The following is an 18,516-nucleotide window of genomic DNA, read 5'->3' on the forward strand; positions in this document are numbered from 1 at the left end:
TCTTCCTTGTATTGTTCATCATCAGCCCAAGAGGCAATCCACCACACCACACACTGGAGTAGGGTATTACACCACAATGGTGGCCTGAACCAGTATAAACTCTGTGTCTCCTGTGTTGTTCCTTTCGTAGCTTAGATCACAGCAAGGCGGTGAGGTGCAGGTAGGTAGTGGGCGAAATCTCCGCGCGCACCCCAGTGTTCGAATCTAGAGGGTCTGTCGGAACCAAAAATCCGAGAGGAACCCACTTGACCAAGGCCTTAGGAGCTTCTTCAAATGCATCAATCTCCTCTTCAAGCTTGTCCTTTCCTTTTTGCTTGTGGTCTTGTGGTGGAAGATCATCTTGAGCTTGTGTTCCTTTGATAGAAGTAGGATCGTACTTCTCTTGTTGAGGAACAAACTTCATCTTGGGGTATTGATCTTCTTCCCACTCCATTGGCATTGAAATTTCGTTCAAAACCAACACCTTGATTCTTCCGGTGCCTTCCTTGCTTGCGTACAATTTCCTCGAATTGCTTACTTCCGGCAAGGCTCTTGTAAACACCTTTCTCTATAATTCCCTTCAATAAGCTATTTTCTTGCTCAAGTGTAACTTGGCTAAGAGAATCATTGGTGGAATCAAGAGAACTACTAGAAGCAACAATATTGGATTTTGTCGGTGTTCTAGGAACAGGGGTCCCCAGACTTGCCTTCCTGCGGCCTGCGGTGTGGCTCGAGTAGTGGCCCAGTGCGGCCCACCTTCATCGACTCAAGATCAAGACCCTCGCGAGGGGCCAAGCCTCGCGGGGCGGAAGACAAGAAGCTTCCTCAGGGCGGCCTCGCCAGGCAGGCTCGCCAGGAGGCGGAAAGATCAAGGCAAGGGTACCTCACGAGGTGCTCATGACGCAAGCCATGAAGATCGGGGCCAGGCGGGCGCCGGACTGTGCAGTGTCCTTGTTTCCTCTTTGGTGCAAACGGAGCAAGCACAGACCAAGGCATCAGGCAAAGGCTACCGTTTCGGTACAACAAGACCAAGACCAGCAGAGCGGCAGGATGGAGGTCACCATGGAGCCCAAGACAGCGTCATCGTCAGAGTCTTTGGCAGTCGAAGACCAACTTTAGTAAGGATAAGTTGTACTAGATGTCCCCCTTCAAAATGGCCGTTGTTGGCACCCTTCCCGTTCAATATTTGGGAAGAGGACCAGGGCCTCTATATTTAGGGCTAGCCACCACACTAGGCGGGACGACTCGTCTGGCATCTGGCACCCAGGGATCTAATCCTTCCCAAACAGAGCCACACCTCACATCCACAAGAACATCCCTCGCGAGGCTGTTCTTCCTTTGTATTGTTCATCATCAGCCCTTGGGGCAATCCACACACCACACACTGGAGTAGGGTATTACACCACAATGGTGTCCTGAACCAGTATAAACCCTGTGTCCCTTGTGTTGTTCATCTTGCTAGTCTAGATTCTCAGCGAGGCATTGGGACGTAGGTTGGTAGAGGAGAGATCTTAGCACGCACCCCAGAGTTCGAACTTTAAGGGTATGCCGGAACCCAACACCCGACATTTGGCGCGCCAGGTAGGGGTGCGCCGGAGCTCTCCCTGTCGACGGTCTGTTCTCCATCAACACTGCGCATCGCCCTCATGGCCGGCGCCGGGCCCTGGGGGCTCCGAGCTCTGACCCCCGCCTTGCGATAGGTGCGGTGGCCAAATAAGTTCAAGCCAGAGATGTCGCCGCGCTACAACGATGCGGCGGATCCGCTAGCTTTCCTGCTAGCATATGAGGAGGCCATCCTCAAGGCCGGGGGCGATGACCGGGTCATGGCCAACTTGCTGCCCATGGCACTCACCGGCGTGCCACGCATGTGGCTGCTCCACTTGCCAGCGTCTTCGGTGGTCTCCTGGGAGAAGCTGCACAGCCTCTTCCTCGCCCACCACGCTGCGCCGGCACTCCCGGTCATTGTGGCTCTCCTAGGTGGCTCGCAAGCCCCACCCACGAGTCGCCACGTCAAACCGTTCGTCTGCCAGGTCGGCGCTGCCCTGACTCGCCACCCAGCTCCTCCGGGTTGGGCGGCACCCAAGGCCGACTTGACCTTCAGCTAGGATGATCACCCCACCAATACTGCCTGCTCGGGTGCACTCCAGATGCTGTGTACTCCTACTATCTACCAGGTGGCTGTCACCAGGACCCTCTTCGACGGCGGGGCCGGCCTCAATGTGCTCTCAATCGAGACCTTCAGCCTCCTCGACGTGCCGCTGGAGCGACTCCGACCTAGCCAGCCCTTCTCGGGCGTCGGGGGCAGCCCCACTGGCTCCCTGGGGCAGCCCCACCGGCTCCCTGCGGCAGATCCGCCTCCCGGTGACGTTCAACACCCAAGCCAACTTCCGCACGGAGCTGGTCGACTTCGACGTTGCCCCCATCGGCCTCCCGTACAACGCCATCCTCGGCTACCCGGCTTTGGCCCAGTTCATGGCAGCAACCCACCCGGCTTACAACCTGATGAAAATGCCTGGGAGCAGCGGTGTCCTAACCATAGCCGGAGATGCAAAGGATGCCCTGCACGCACTCAAGCTCGCTTTCAAGGCAGCCGCAGTGGCGAAGCCCGCCAGCGCCGATCCCGCCAAGGCTAAGGGGGATGTGCCCACCAAGAAGAAGCAGCTATTCACCGAAGACAAAGCGGAGACCAAGCAAGTACCAGTCGACGAGGATGGGTGCTCCGGCGCCACCTTCACCATAGGCGCCAATCTCAATCCCGAGCAAGAGGAGGCCCTGGTGAAGTTCCTGCGTGCGAACAAGGAGCTGTTCGCGTGGGAACCCAAGCAGCTGGCGGGGGTCCCCATGCAAGTGATCGAGCATCACCTGAACGTATGCCCCAACGTACGCCTAGTGAAGCAGAAGGCAAGGCGGCAGCCACCGAGAAGCAAGCCTTCATCGTCCAGGAAACCCGCAGGCTGGAAGTCGCTGGAGTCATTCACGAGTTTCGCTATCTGGAATGGCTGGCGAACCCTGTTGTTGTGCCAAAGAAGGGGGGGAAGGAGCACATGTGCGTCGATTTTACCAACCTCAAAAAAGCTTGCCCACAAGATCCGTTCCCACTCCCCCGCATCGATCAAATCATCGACTCTACTGCTGAGTGTGACTTGTTGTGTTTCTTGGATGCCTTCTCGGGCTATCACCAAATCAAGATGGCGGTCGTAGATGTGGAGAAGACGGCTTTCCTGACCCTGTGTGGGGTGTACTGCTACACCTGCATGCCGTTTAGATTGCGCAACACGGGCGCAACCTTTCAGCGGCTGATGCACATCGCATTAGGCGGGCAGCTCGGGAGGAATATTGAGGCTTATGTCGATGACATAGTGGTGAAGTCTCAGGAGGCGAAGACTCTAATACAGGACCTGGAAGAAACTTTCACGAGCCTTCATGAAGTGGACATGCGGCTCAACCCAGAGAAGTGCGTGTTCGTTGTTCCCTCCGGCAAGCTTCTGGGTTTCCTCGTGTCCCATAGAGGGATCAAGGCTAACTAGGAGAAGGTCAAGGCAATCGAAGACATGAGTCCACCACAAACTCTCAGGGAAATGCAGAAGCTCGCCGGGCGAGTAACTGCACCAGGGCGCTTCATCTCCAAGCTAGGGGAGCGCGCTTTGCCCTTCTTCAAGCTAATGAAGAAGAAGTGCCCGTTTGAATGGACTCAAGAGGCTGACGAAGCGTTCCAAGATGTCAAGAAGTACCTGACCAGCCCTCCTGTGATGGTAGCGCCTGCCCGCAGGAGCTCCTGGTGCTTTATCGCGCCACCACACCATACTCCGCCAGCGCGGCTCTAGTGGCCGTCCGGGGGGAGCGCCGGGCCAAGACCGCACTAGTCATGGAAACCCCAAACCAGGAAGGCCCTGCAAGGGTCATGCCCTTAGCAGATACAAGTCAGCCTCAGCAAGGGGGCATCCTCTCGGCTGAGGGGGCTCCACCAGTCCGTTAGGAGCTGGGGGCTCCTGCATCTCAGGAGGCGCTCGACTCCCCGGAGGGTGCGGGCCCCGTCGCTGCGCCCGCTCTCGTCGAGCATCCCGTGTACTTCGTCAGCACAATGCTGAGGGATGCAAGGGCACGGTACCCCATGCCTCAGAAGATCCTGCTCGCACTGTTGGTGGCCTCTCGGAAGCTGCGACACTACTTCCAAGGTAACCCCATCAAGGTCGTCTCATCATATCCGTTGGAAAGGGTGCTCAGAAGTCCCAACTCAGTGGGAAGGGTCGATGAACGGAACATCGAGTTGCAAGTGTTTCAGTTGGAATTCAGCACGACTAGGGTCGTTAAGGGAGCCGCACTTGCAGATTTTGTAGCAGAATGGACAGTGGTGCCAGGACTTGAAGCAGGCAAAGACCGGTCGCTTTCCCCAGGAAGTGAGGCACCGGACGGCTGGGTTATGTACTTCGACGGAGCTTTCTCGTGACATGGCGTGGGGGCTGGCGCGGTGCTCATATCCCCCACTCTGGACAAGCTCTACTACACCATGCAACTCTGTTTCCAGCATGGAGAGAAGGTTTCCAGCAATATAGCAGAGTACGAGGGGCTGATAGCGGGCCTAAAAGCTGCAGTGGCCTTGGGGGTAAAGTGCCTCGTCATCAAGGGCGATTCACAACTCTTCGTTAACTTCTCCAACAAGGTGTATGAGATGAAGGACGAGCATATGGAGGCTTATCTGGCAGAGGTCCGCAAAATTGAGAAGCAGTTTTGGGGTTTGGAGTTGCAGCATGTGCCCCGCAGCACCAATCAGGAGGCTGATGACATCGCAAAAAGGGCATCTAGGCGGATGCCTGAGGAGCCCGGAGTCTTCGAGGAAAGGCTCTTTAAACCCTCGGCGGTGCCACCACCGTCGGACGCAGCACAACCTCGGGCAGAGCTCCCTCAGCCACCTGCCTCGGGAGCTCCGGCCTGTTGCCCGACCTCAGGAGCACGCTTGCTCCTAGCGCTGGAGCCTCAGGAGGGATGCTGGACCGTGGAACTGAAGAGCTACTTGGTGCAAGGGACTCTACCAGAAAAGGAGGAAGACGCAGAAAGCATGGCGCGGCAAGCCACGGCATACTGCATTCAAGATGGAGAGCTTTACCAGAAGCGACCGAACGACGTGTCCCTACGTTGCATTTCCAGGGAACAGGGGAAAGAGCTGCTGGCAGACATACACGGCAGGGACTATGGGCACCACTCATCGTCACGAACCCTCGTTGGCAAGGCGTTCCGCAGTGGATTCTACTAGCCCACAACACTCAACGACGCTGTCAAGCTGGTTAAGGCTTGTGAAGCCTGCCAATTCCACGCCAAGCAGATCCATCAGCCGGCTCAGGGTCTGCAGACCATACCCCTCTCATGGCCATTCGCAATTTGGGGGCTGGACATCTTGGGCCCGTTACCTCGGGCGCCAGGGGGCTATCGCTACCTCTACATTACCATCGACAAATTCACCAAGTGGGCTGAAGTGGAAGTTGTCCGCACCATCCCAGCAGGCTCCACAGTCAAGTTCATCAAGGGCCTCGTGAGCCGGTTCGAAGTACCTAACCGCATCATCACCGACAACGGTTCGCAACTCACCAGCAATCTCTTCAAAACATAATGTGCTAATCTTGGAACACATATATGCTATGCCTCAGTGGCACACCCTCGGAGCAACGACCAGGCTGAACGAGCCAACGCGGAGGTCCTAAAGGGCCTCAAGACCAGGACCTTCAAGAAGAAGCTGGAGGCCTGCGGCAGGGGCTGGTACGACGAGCTCCAGTCTATGCTATGGTCCATCCGCACGACCGCAACCAAGTCGACTGGCAAAACCCCATTCTTCCTCGTCTACGGAGCAGAGGCAGTCCTCCCTCACGAGGTCAAGCGTCGCTCCATGCGGGTCCTGGCATTTGACGAAGGGCAGCAGGACACCACACGGGGGACGGATCTCGTGCTGTGGGAGGAACACCATCGAGAGGCCGCGCTGCGGGCGGCAAGATACCAGCAGGCGCTACGACGGTATCACTGCCGCAACATCCGCCCCAGGACTCTCGAGGCCCGGCTCCGTGTGCTTGGAGACCCAGGTGGGGGTGCCCATCACAAATGCGTGGAACATTCAGCACCTCCGGAGGTTCTACCCTTGAAGCGAGGCCCAGTGCCTATGGGAAAGGCCCGGAGCCTGTGAAGAAGGCCAATGCCTATGAAGCTTGTGGCTTTGGGAATGGCCCGGTGCCTGTGAAGCTTGTCGCTTTGGGAAAGGCCTGGTGCCTGTGAAGAAGGCCAATGCCTGTGAAGCTTGTCGCTTTGGGAAAGGCCCGGTGCCTGCGAAGAAGGCCAATGCCTGTGAAGATCGACCCCCCTCAAGAAAAGGCCTAGTGCCTGTGAAGAAGGCCAATGCCTGTGAAGCTCGCCGCCCGTCACACTCTCACGTAATAATGAGTTGGGGCTGTACATGCCCCGGAGTGTCCGGAGTGCCGCCCTTGGGCCCCGGGGGCTCCCGCCCACGCCCAGTGCCAGCACTTAGCTCCGCGCTCGTGAGAAGACGTCGAAGACTAGATTAGGTGCCGGACGCGACTTTTCATTTGCTTTCTGCAGTTGGCTAGTTCATCTTTGTTTGGAACTTTAGTTGGAGTTGCTTTCGATGTTGTGCGCCATCCCCGGCCTACGTTTTCTTGTCTTTGTCGCTCGCCTGAATCTTCTTTCCTTTCATAACCCTCGCGAGGGGGGCTGCGTGGGCACCCTCACGAGTGTCTTCTGGTTTGATTTCGTGAGGTTCCCCGACCTAAGTTTGCAGCGGGAGCACTCCTCACGGTGATGCCCCACGGGCATCACGAGGCGAACGCTGGACCCGAGCTGGTCACCCCAGCAGCTGGGGACCGAAGCCTAACCCTCCGGCAAGTTCTTCTTGCAGTCTTCGAGACACACGACAAGGCCTCTAGCCGGAGCCTCCCGAGGTCGGCGCCGCAATGAACCCCCCACCGAGCTAAGTTATTCCTACGCATGAGCACGCAACACCGCAACACGGCACGGAAATAATAGAAACATCGTGATAATTAAAAGCAACAGTCTAGCACGCCCCCGCGGGGCTCCACACTTCTCTCTCTATGCAGGAGAAACAAAATGGGTGCGGCTCGCCCAGCGACAACCCGAGGAAGAAGATCCGCATCACCCTCCGGAGCTCAAGCGTTCCCCTCCTCGCGCTTCACCGAGGCGCGGCGGTGGAACAACCTACCTTCCCCCTCGAAGCGAGCGCGAAGGCGCGGTGGCTGGTCACGGCCGCCGCTGGAGGAGCTGTTGTCAGAAGGGGAGTCACCGAAGCTTATCGAGCTGCGGGTGCCGCCAGGTGCAGGCCCGCCCTCGTCTTCGCCGCCGCCGTCGCCAAGGCTGAGCATTCGGCCGTCATCGTCGCTCTCAGGGCAGCACCCGGCATGGCGGCCATCTTCTCCAAACACCTTCACGAAGAGGGTAGCATCGTCGTCGAACTTGAAGTGCAGAGTGCATCGATGGCCTAGGCCACGCACGCAGGCAGACGTCTGCCAACCGTGAGTCAGTGCCACATTCTCGACAACGAAAACCTCCACTGCCAGCCAAGATGCCCTACTGCAGCAGCCGTCCTCCTGGAGCTAGAGCCCGCCCGTGGCACCAGCCGGCAGTTCGCCGGCGAAGAAGCAAGGGAACTGAAGCCAGGTACCAGCCAGATCCTCCGACCAAACGACGAACTCCGGCAACACCTCCGCCGAATGGAATCGTGGGAGGGGAGGCCGTGCAGCCACGGCATGCCTCGCCCCGCCAATCAAGCGGCCTTCACCAAGTGAGGGGCCTCCACCGTGACCTTGGGTGGTCTTCGTAGGAGTCGCGGGATGCTTGCGGGGGCGACCTTGGCCACGCTTAGCCGGAGGGGAGTCAGGCCCCTATCTGCGGGCCTTCCCCTTCTCCGCGGCCGAAAACCTCTTCGTAGGCGCCATGGGACGCGATGAGCCAATGGGGAGGAGTGAAGAAGAAGAGGCGGAGCAAGGAGAGATGGAGTGGAAGGGCTCGCGCCGTTCCGTACTTATAAGCCGGAGGAGGCCAGCCGTCGGCCTCCGTGATCACAGGTAATCATGACTCATTTTGCTTGCAGGGACTTGTCAAGTCAAACGGTTGCTGAGGCGTCGTGGGGAAGCGGAGACGCCCACGTCCAATCAACCTCCACGCGGCGCCCAAGGCTGCAGGCTGTTGAAACCCGTGGCGCTCCGCACTTACCCCTTCTCTTTTCTGCTAAGCCAAGTCCGAGCGCGCCTTGGGCCCCGGGGCTACTGTCGGCGTTCTGGGAATGGGGGTCCCCAGACTTGCCTGCCTGCGGCCTGTGGCGTGGCTCGAGTAGTGGCCTAGTGCGGCCCACCTTCATCGACTCAAGCTCAAGACCCTCGCGAGGGGCCAAGCCTCGAGGGGCGGACGACAGGAAGCTTCCTCAGGGGCGGCCTCGCCAGGCAGGCTCGCGAGGAGGCAGAGAGATCAAGGCGAGGGTACCTCGCGAGGTGCTCATGATGCAAGCCATGATGATCGGGGCCAGGCGGGCGCTAGGCGGGCGCCGGCCTGCGCAGCGTCCTTGTTTCCTCTTTGGTGCAAATGGAGAAAGAACAGACCAAGGCATTAGGCAAAGGCTACCATTTCGATGCAACAAGACCAAGACCAGCAGAGCGGCAGGATGGAGGTCACCATGGAGCCCAAGACGTTGTCATCGTCAGAGTCTTTGGCAGTCGAAGACCAACTTGAGTCTGGATAAGTTGTACTAGATGTTCCCCTTCAAAATGGCCATTGTTGGTGCCCTTCCCACTCAATATTTGGGAAGAGGACCAGGGCCTCTATATATCGGTCTAGCCACCACAATAGGAGGGACGGCTCATCTGGCATCTGGCACCCGGGGATCGAATCCTTCCCAAACAAAGCCACACCACACATCCACAAGAACATCCCTCGCGAGGCTGTTCTTCCTTTGTATTGTTCATCATCAGCCCCTGGGGCAATCCACACACAACACACTGGAGTAGGGTATTACACCACAATGGTGGCCTGAACCAGTATAAACCCTATGTCCCTTCTGTTGTTCATCTTGGTAGTCTACATTCTCAGCGAGGCGTTGGGACGTAGGTTGGTAGAGGAGAGATCTTCATGCGCACCCCAGAGTTCAAACCTTAAGGGTCTGCCGGAACCCAACATCCAACAGATTTAGCATGATTATTGTTACTACTAGAGGAAGAATGTTTCCTGTTCTTGTTACTAGACTTGACCTGTGTCATGTCAGTGGAAAAGAGTAAACTCTTGGCAATGTAAGAAGAACTTTTCTTGTGAAGATCATCATTGATTGCCTTTAAAAACTCATGCTCTTGCTCAAGGTTGAGCTTTTCAAAGCGTAACTTCTCATGAGTCTTTAAAAGTTCTTCATGATCTTCCAATATAGTTTCATGAGCTAACTTAAGAGTGTTTAGTTCTTTAGTTAGGTGCTCAATCTTCTCCTTATCATTGTCATTCATTTTATCTTGATTAGCATGATTAATTGACGTTTCATCATAGTATTCATCACTAGAGTTGTCAACAAGTAAATCATCATCACCTAACAAGTCATCTTCATCACTATCGAAATCAACATACTCGGGGTGTGATACCTTTGGGCCTTTAGCCATGAAGCATCTTCCAATTCCTTCATTTGGTGAGTCAAATATGTTGTAGGAGTTGGTTGACACAAGTGCTAGATCGGCAACACCTTCATCTTGAGTATATTCGGAGTCAGAGTGATAGCTTCTCTCGGAGTGATTGTCGGAGTCGGAGCCAGATACCCATTCACCAACATGAGCTTGATGTCTTCGTTTTGTGTAGCTCTTTGATGATTTGTCCTTCCTTTCCGAATCCTTGCTTCTCCGGGATGTTCTTTGTTCATAACGATCATCTCTACTCCTTCTTTCTCTTGATGGTGATTCTTCTCTTCTACTTCTTCTTTTTGGAGAATCTTCTGTTCTTTTGTAGGGAGCCGTACACTCATTGGAATAGTGTCCGGGTCTTCCACAATTGTAGCAATTACGCTGACGACTAGAAGATCTCTTGTCATTGTAGGACCTTGACTTGGAACTTCTTTCCTTGCTTCTACTCTTGTAGAACTTGTTGAAGTTCGTCACCATTAGGCTCAATTCTTCATTGAAGGTTTGTTTCTCACTTGATGATGTGGGAGATTCACATGAGGCTTTGTAAGCACCACTTGACTTGTTGTGGAGCTCTTCCTTATCCTTGAGTGACATCTCATGAGCAATAATTCTTCCAATGACTTCCATTGGCTTGAGATCTTTGTAATTGGGCATCGTTTGGATCAATCTACACACAGTATCATATTTTCCATCCAAGGCTCTTAGGATCTTCTTGATGATGAATTTGTCGGTCATCTCTTCACTTCCTAAGCCGGCAATCTCAGCCTAGAGTACATTTCAGAGACGCCTTCACCATCCTTCATTTTGAACTTGAAAAGTTGACTTTGAAGCACATCCAATTTGGATTCCTTGACGGAGTCGGTACCTTCATGCATATCAATCAAAGTATCCCAAATTTCCTTTGCATTCTCAAGACGACTGATTTTGTTGAATTCTTCGGGGCACAATCCGTTGAAGAGAATGTCACAAGCTTGAGCTTTGTATTACAGTAGCTTCAACTCTTCCACGGTAGCTTCACGGTTCGGTTCTCTCCCGTCTAAGAATTCACCTTGCAAGACAATACACATAATAGCCCAAACGACGGGGTTATGTCCAAGAATATGCATTTTCATCTTATGCTTCCAACTAGCAAAATTAGTACCATCAAAGTAAGGACCTCTGGGGTGGTAATTTCCCTCGCTAGATGCCATACTCTCCTAGGTTGTGAAACCAAGGCTATGACCACCAAAAGTTATGGAAATCAAAGCAAATGGATACCAAAGCTCTGATACCACTTGTAGGATCGAAAGTATGTCTAGAGGGGGGGGGGGGCTGATTAGACTACTTGACCAAATAAAAATCAAGCCTTTTCCCAATTTTAGTTCTTGGCAGATTTTAGCAACTTAGCACAAGTCAAGCAATCAACCTACAAATGCAAATGTAAGAGTATAATAGCGGAATGTAAAACAATTGCATAGAAAGGTAAAGGGGAGGAGTTTGAGAAAGCAAACGCAATAGGAGACACAGATGTTTTTGTCGTGGTTCCGATAGGTGGTGCTATCGTACATCCACGTTGATGGAGACTTCAACCCATGAAGGGTAACGACTCTGCGAGTCCATGGAGGGCTCCACCCATGAAGGGTCCACGAAGAAGCAACCTTGTCTATCCCACCATGGCCATCGCCCACAAAGGACTTGCCTCACTAGGGTAGATCTTCACGAAGTAGGCGATCCCCTTGCCCTTACAAACTCCTTGGTTCAACTCCACAATCTTGACGGAGGCTCCCAAGTGACACCTAGACAATCTAGGAGACACCACTCTCCAAGAGGTAATAGAGGGTGTGTAGTTCATGAACTCATTGCTCTTGCGCTTCAAATGATAGTCTCCCCAAGACTCAACTCTCTCTCACAGGATTTGGATTTGGTGGAAAGAAGACTTGAGTGGAAAGCAACTTGGGGAAGGCTAGAGATCAAGATTTATGTTGTAGGAATGGTATATCTTGATCTCAACACAAGTGTAGGTGGTTCTCTCTCAGAAAATGTATGTTGGAAGTGGAGGCATGTTGTGATGGCTCTCTCCACTAATGAAGAGTGGGTGGAGGGGTATATATAGCCTCCACAGAAAATCTAACCGTTACACACAACTTACCAAACTTGGTGGGACCGAATCGTGAAACTCGGTCAGACTGATTCAGTTCATAATGTGACCGTTAGGAATTTCGATGGGACCGACATGTCAACTCGGCGGGACCAATATCGTTAGGGTTACGGCATAACGTAATCTCTGTGAGTCCGATTACACAAACTCGGTGAGACTGATTTTGGTAATAAGCTAACCAGAGAGTTGGTCAGGCAAACTTGGTGGGACCGATTCGCTCATCTCGGTTAGACTGAAACGTTATGAAAGGGAAACAAAGAGTTTGCATTGCAATCTCGGTGGGACCGATCGCTCATCTCTGTTACACCGAAACGTTACAAAGGGAAACAGAGAGATTAGAATCCCATCTCGGTGAGACCGAGATCCCTATCGATGAGACCAAAAAGACTAGGGTTTGTGGCAGTGGCTATGTCAAGTGAACTCGGTGGCGCCGGATAGAAAGTTTCGATAGGGCTGAGTTTGACTTTTGGTTTGGGACATGTGTGGACTTCAGAAATTAGTTGAGGGTTTTTGGAGCATATTTCTAAGCACTTCATGCAAGAAACTCATTAAGCAACACCTCACCCCCTCTTGATTGTATTGGATTTTCCTATGGACTCAATGTGATCTTGGATCACTAAAATGGAAAATGTAGAGTTTTGTGCTTTGAGCTTGAGCCAATCCTTTTGTCCTTAGCATTTTGAGGGGTCCATGTTTCTCATCCATGCCATGCCAAACACTGAGCTTTCCTAAAATATTTATCTTGAAATAGCATTAGCTCAATGAGCTATATGTTGTTTGGAATTACCAAAACCACCCAGGGATAGTTGCACTTTCACAATACTGATTGGACTATTCATTTGGATGGATCCAGGCAATTGGAAGGCTCGGGGGCTGGAGTTATTTTGGCTTCCCCATGAGGTGATAAGTTTTGTTATGTTTTGAGGCTGATGTTTCCTTGCACTAACAATGTAACTGAGTATGAGGCTTTACTCCATGGTCTTCGGAAGCCGGGTCACGTGTTTTGGCGATTCAGATCTGGTGACTTTGCAAGTCTGAGGAACTTGGGATTCTAAGGAGACGCTCATGGCGGTGTATCGCTGGGTGGTTGATGATATTGCTGGCAATTTGAAGGGCTATCAGGTGGAACATATTGATCGCAGGAAAAATGAGGCGGCTGATGCTTTAAGCCGGCTGGGGTCCCAGCGTAAACTGGTACCACCTAATGTTTTTCTTGATGTTCTGATTAATCCTTCCATTAAATTGCCTACAAAAGAGGATCTCGGTAACCCTGACCTGGAGGCATAATTGGTGGCAGATCTTCATGCTTTTCCTGATTGCACAGCTCCATATTTGGCTTATATGACCCGGGGAGTTACCTGGTGATGAAACGTTGGCCATGCACCACTACCAAAGTAAAGACACATCCGTGACATTTTGGGCCGAACAAAATATTTTTCTTACATACTTATGACACTACTATGACGATAATTGTGACAAAACCCAGTATCCTCATAGATGTGGTGGGCTCCTACTTCTATGACAAAAAAATCATGATAGAAAATTGGATTTTCATCCTGGGCGGGCCGGAGACGCAGCTGCATGACATTCTTTGGGTCATGCATGACGGAAAAACCATGGTAGAAGCGAGGGTGAGGAAAATATCAGGGAGTTCCCGGTTACGATGGGTGGTCGGGGGCCAAGCGATGCGCGTTTCTCTCGTACACGTACGCGCGTGGGTGTGAGGCGTTGGGCTCTAGCTGAATCCGAGCGAGGCGTTGGGCTCTAATTGAACCTGAGCAATTGCACTAGCTACGTTATTGAACCCGAGCGATCGATCCCTTGGTGTTAACTGAACCCGAGTGATTCCTTCGCTACTACTGCTAACTGAAGCCGACCGAACCCTGCTGCCTCCTTCCCTTGATGAACAGTGAGTGTTATTGGGGGGGGGGTTGGAGAACAGTTCCCGGTGGGGGTGGATGAACAAGACCCAGTGGTGTTGCCTTTGGATGAACAAGACCCCGGCCGAGCCGGTTGGGGGTGGATGAATAGGACCCGTGGAGGGCTGGATGAATAGGATGACCCCGTGGAGGGCTGGTTGAACAGTAGCCGGGGGAGGGCTAGATGAACAGTAGCCCATGGAGGGGTGGTTGCACAGGACCCCGTGGAGAGTGCTGGTTGAACAGTAGCCGATGGAAGCTGAATGAACATGAGCCCATGGATGAACAATCACAGGTGGAGGCTGGAGAAGGTTGACGGTGGATGAACAGTAACCCGTGGAGGCTGGAGGAGGTCGACGGTGGAGATGAACAGTATCCCGTGGAGTCCTGTTTTGCGGTACGCCACAACCCTCCCGATGAACAGGACCCCCGTTTCGACCGTAGCGCTCCAACACAAGTACGTTTCCTCCATTTTGCGGTACGCCACACCCCTCCCGATCAACAGGACCCCGTTTTGACCATAGGAGGTCCAACAGAAGTCTGTTTCCTCCTTTTTGCGGTACGCCAGACCCCTCCTAATGAACAGGATCCTGTTTCGACCGTGGCCGGTCGAACACAAGGCCGTTTCCTCTGTTCTATGGTACGTCAGGCCTCATTTCCATCGACTGTTTCGTCCAAGCCCTCCCGATGAACACGATGATGCATTCTGTTCCGACCCAGCCAGTTGGCTCCCCATGAACATGACGACGACGCAGTTTGTCCGTTCTGTCCTAGCCATGTACACGAGCCCTGGCCGTACATATTCGTGAGTAGGCGTTCGAGACCCCGCCCGTATATACATACGTGGCTGTATTTACTTTCTTGCACCATGGCCATTGTACGTATGTGTACATGCTACGTGTGCTCCTCTACTACAACACGTGCGCACATCTACATCGACCAGTATGTATTCGTGACCAGAATGACAACGCTACATACGGTTCGACCAGGTGGGTCCCGACTGTGAGCCACTTCCTTGCGTGCAAAGATGTAGCTGGTGGGTCCCAGCAGTCAGGGGGCGAATCTTTTTTTGTGCCCATAATATGGACGCACTTCCTTGCGTGCGAAGATGTAGCTGGTGGGTCCCAGCAGTCAGGGGGAGAAAACATTAATTTTCAGGGTAAAAAGGTGGAGTTGCATGCATGCGTCCATGGGCGTGGTGCGTCCCCACTGTTAGCCTCTCACGTACAGTCATCTTTCGATGACTCTTGTTTGTTGACCACATTGACCACACCGTGCCGAGCGCACCAAGGCCGGTGGATGACGGTGAGGCCCTAGACTGGAACGACCCGGAGATGGGGAACACACGAAAGTGGAGTCAGAGATGGAGAGGAGTGGGAAACTTGACTGGTTCGGGTGCGCGGCAGCACTACCGCCCACGAGAGACAGGAGCAAGAACAGAGGTTGAAGAAGGAGCACGACTATTGGATTAACATCCAACGGTCCAGCTGCTAGAATCATTTGTTGATTAAGTTGACAAATCCTTGCATACACGTCTGCTTAGTAGGCCCACAAGTCAGCCACCAAATCTGCTGAGTCGCAGCTATCATCGGGAGGAATAGTTTTTTTCACATAACAAGGAGGCACTTCCTTCTATGCGAAGATACAGTCAGTGGGTCCCAGCTGTCAGGGGGAGGAAACAACTTAATAAGGAGGAACTTTCCTTGCGTGCGACCATGGACCTCGTGGGTCTCAGTCGTCAGGCTCTCACGTACAGTCCTCTTCCGATGACTCTCGTTTGTTGACCATGCCGTGACGAGCACAGTGAGATGGTGGACAATGGCAAGGCCCCAGACTGGAACAACCCAGAGATGGGGAAGACACGGCAATGGAGTCACAGACGGAGAGGAGTGGGAAACTTGACTGGTTCGGGTGCGGGGTGGGCCTACACTCGGTAGAGAATAACAGGAGGTGCAGAGTGGATGGATGGTCCGACCATCGACAGGGTAGTGTTTCGTTGTGAGGTGCGCAAAACAACACCGCTAGACGCCGGAGGCTGGAGCAGGTGGTCCCGGCAGCGATGGGGGAAGAAGACGAGAGATTAAAGAAGAATGTCGGCCATTGGATGTAAATCCAATGCCTTGCTTAGGCTTCGACTTACTGGACCACTTGTCAGCCAGTCCATTTGTATTTTAGTCCATTTGGTGGGCTGGGTGAAACAATGATGTAGCATATATGCAGCCCATTTATATATATGATAGAATTTCAAGCCCATTTGCATTTTTTCTCGAAATTCGGTGGACTTGCTGGGCTGGGTGAAAATATCATGTTGGGCTGGACGGAAAAATGTTATAAAAACATATACACATGATTGCATGTCTATTACTGCATTGGTTAGTAAAACCTTTGCAAGCTTATGTACGCAATCGCTAGGTGTTAACTTGCCAAATTATATATAAACAATTATAATATTTAATTTGTAAGAACTTTCAATTTACGAAATAAAATATCATTTTAATTTCATGAGTTAATAGGACGTGAGGTATTATTATTTTTTAGGCTACACGTCGGACAGTTGAGTTGGTTCTAGGGAAAAGTACTGGGAGAAAACTCAGTTTACATCGAAAAAGAAAGTAGAACAAAATTTAGATATAGGATTAATGAAAACAAAAAATAAAGGAAGTGGGAAGGTCTATAAAATGGTTGGACGAACGACAGGTTTAACGGAACCTTATGTTGTTTATATTATATGTATATATATAATAAAGTAAGGTATATATATATATATATATATATATATATATATATATATATATATATATATATATAGGCTAATGGATGAAACACTCAGATGATAAAGGTGCTTAAACAGATAAAGTACAACATCGAGACCTTCCTGGCATGCTTGATCATTCCACTGCGGCTGTCCGTGTACTCATTGGTTACGGGAAGCAGACACGCCCTCATGTCAAGATCCGCCTGTACATATCGTAGCATGCGTATGCGTCCTTGGCCGTGTAGGTTATGTAGGCTAGATTCAGAGGTACCTCCCACGTGTTTAGGTCCTTGGTATCGTTGTCTTCTTTCATGTTGGCGTAGCAGGGGTTGATGATGGTCTCGGTGAGGTCAACCACAGAGTCCTTCTCCTACCCGTTGCCGATGCTCTTGTATTGCTTCTGCATGTCGACAAGCTTGTAGAAACAGATGGCTGAATCGTCACGTTCTTCGTTGTCTCCACCGTAACGAAGGTGCAGTCGGCATTGCCGATCAAACGGGCAAATGCTCCACAACCTCTGTTGGCCCTACAGAAGTGGTAGATGAGAACCTCGTCTTGCACGCATACCTGGGCGACGGCAATCCGCTGGTCCCTGTCAGGAGACGAATGGATGGGCACAAGGTCTAGTCTTGTGACCTTGTGCTTTCTCATCTTGTAGGTACTGCTTGAACTCGGCGAGGCAGAGCTTCACCGAGTCCGGATCGTTGGTGTACATCACATTCAACTTGGTGCTGCCATGGGACTGAACGAAGAACTCAAAGGAAGGTGAACTCCTTGCTGAAGTCCATATCTAGCAGGCTCACCCCTCGGACCGCCATTGGAGTCTCTTCAAGTGAACAAGTGAGTAGGCGACACTAGCAGTTTGTTTTTTAGCTCTTGAGGAACTGAATTCAACAGTAAACTGAGTGTGTATAGGCGACAACAGTTACTACCCCTCCCCCGCCCGCTGCATGTGTGACGCCCCGAGACCGATGCTCCAGAAGACTTCCAGCTATTCCGAGTTTCGCCATGTGTTTCATTTGCTTGTTGCATTGCATCATGTCATCTCTTGCATTGCATCATGTCATCATGCCATCATGTCATTTAATTCAAAAAAAACTCAACTAAATAAATTATATGGATTTTTTGATCCATTTAAATCGAGGGATTCACATGGTGATTTCTCTTTAAAACATATTCAAAGTCTCCTACTATTATTAGGGAGCTATAATAAATATTTCATTTTTAAAATTGATCATAACACACTTGCAAAATAAATCCCACGCCTTTCTATGTAAACCCTGGGCCTCAACTATTCCCATAATTTCTTTCATCATTTTCCGGAGCTCCACCAAAAATCCGAACATTTTTGGACACTTCTAAAACCTTGTTCTAGTTCAAACCATTTGAATTAAATTCAAATAAGTTTGAATTTAAATCTTGCATTCGTGCCTCTTTTCTATTTTTCTTGGATCAAGCTCATTTTTATGAGTCCGGGAAAAATACCCTCCTGCTCAAGCTCCACCCCTAACCTCTTTTTCTTTTCTTTCTCATCTCTGTTTTTTTCTTTTCTTTTAGCAGTGAGAGAGAGCCCAGCCTAACCAGCAAACCAGGCCGGTACTTTTGCCCTTGAGGTCAAGCCCACCTAACCCCCCTCGTTAACCCTAGCCCGACCCTCGAGCCCTCCTCCTCATCCCCTCGCGCTGCCACCTTCGTTCAGCGATCCCCATCGCACGCAGCCCCACATCACCAGGGAGCGCCGCCAGCGCTCGACCCCACTCCCTCCTCTCGATCCCCGCGCCTCTCACCTCGCGCGCGACCCCACCGCCGAACCATCTCCACCTCGCGACGCCTCCCTTTCTCGAGCGCCCCCGCGACCACCGTACCCAGAGCCCACGCCAAGCAGCCGTCAGGCCCCACGTCGCCATCCAAGACCCCGAGCCGCTCCTTCCGTCGCCAGGGGAGGAGCCCCTCGTCCAGATCCGGATGGCCTCCGCCGCCCTTGCCGTTCTCCGTCGTCGCAGGACGCCACGCCTCAGCCGTCCCCGAGCGCCACCGCCTTGCTCCGTCGCCCTGCTCCCTTCT

The sequence above is a fragment of the Triticum aestivum genome, chromosome 2B (genome assembly GCF_018294505.1).
Source record: "Triticum aestivum cultivar Chinese Spring chromosome 2B, IWGSC CS RefSeq v2.1, whole genome shotgun sequence".
In the NCBI taxonomy this organism is placed as follows: domain Eukaryota; kingdom Viridiplantae; phylum Streptophyta; class Magnoliopsida; order Poales; family Poaceae; genus Triticum; species Triticum aestivum.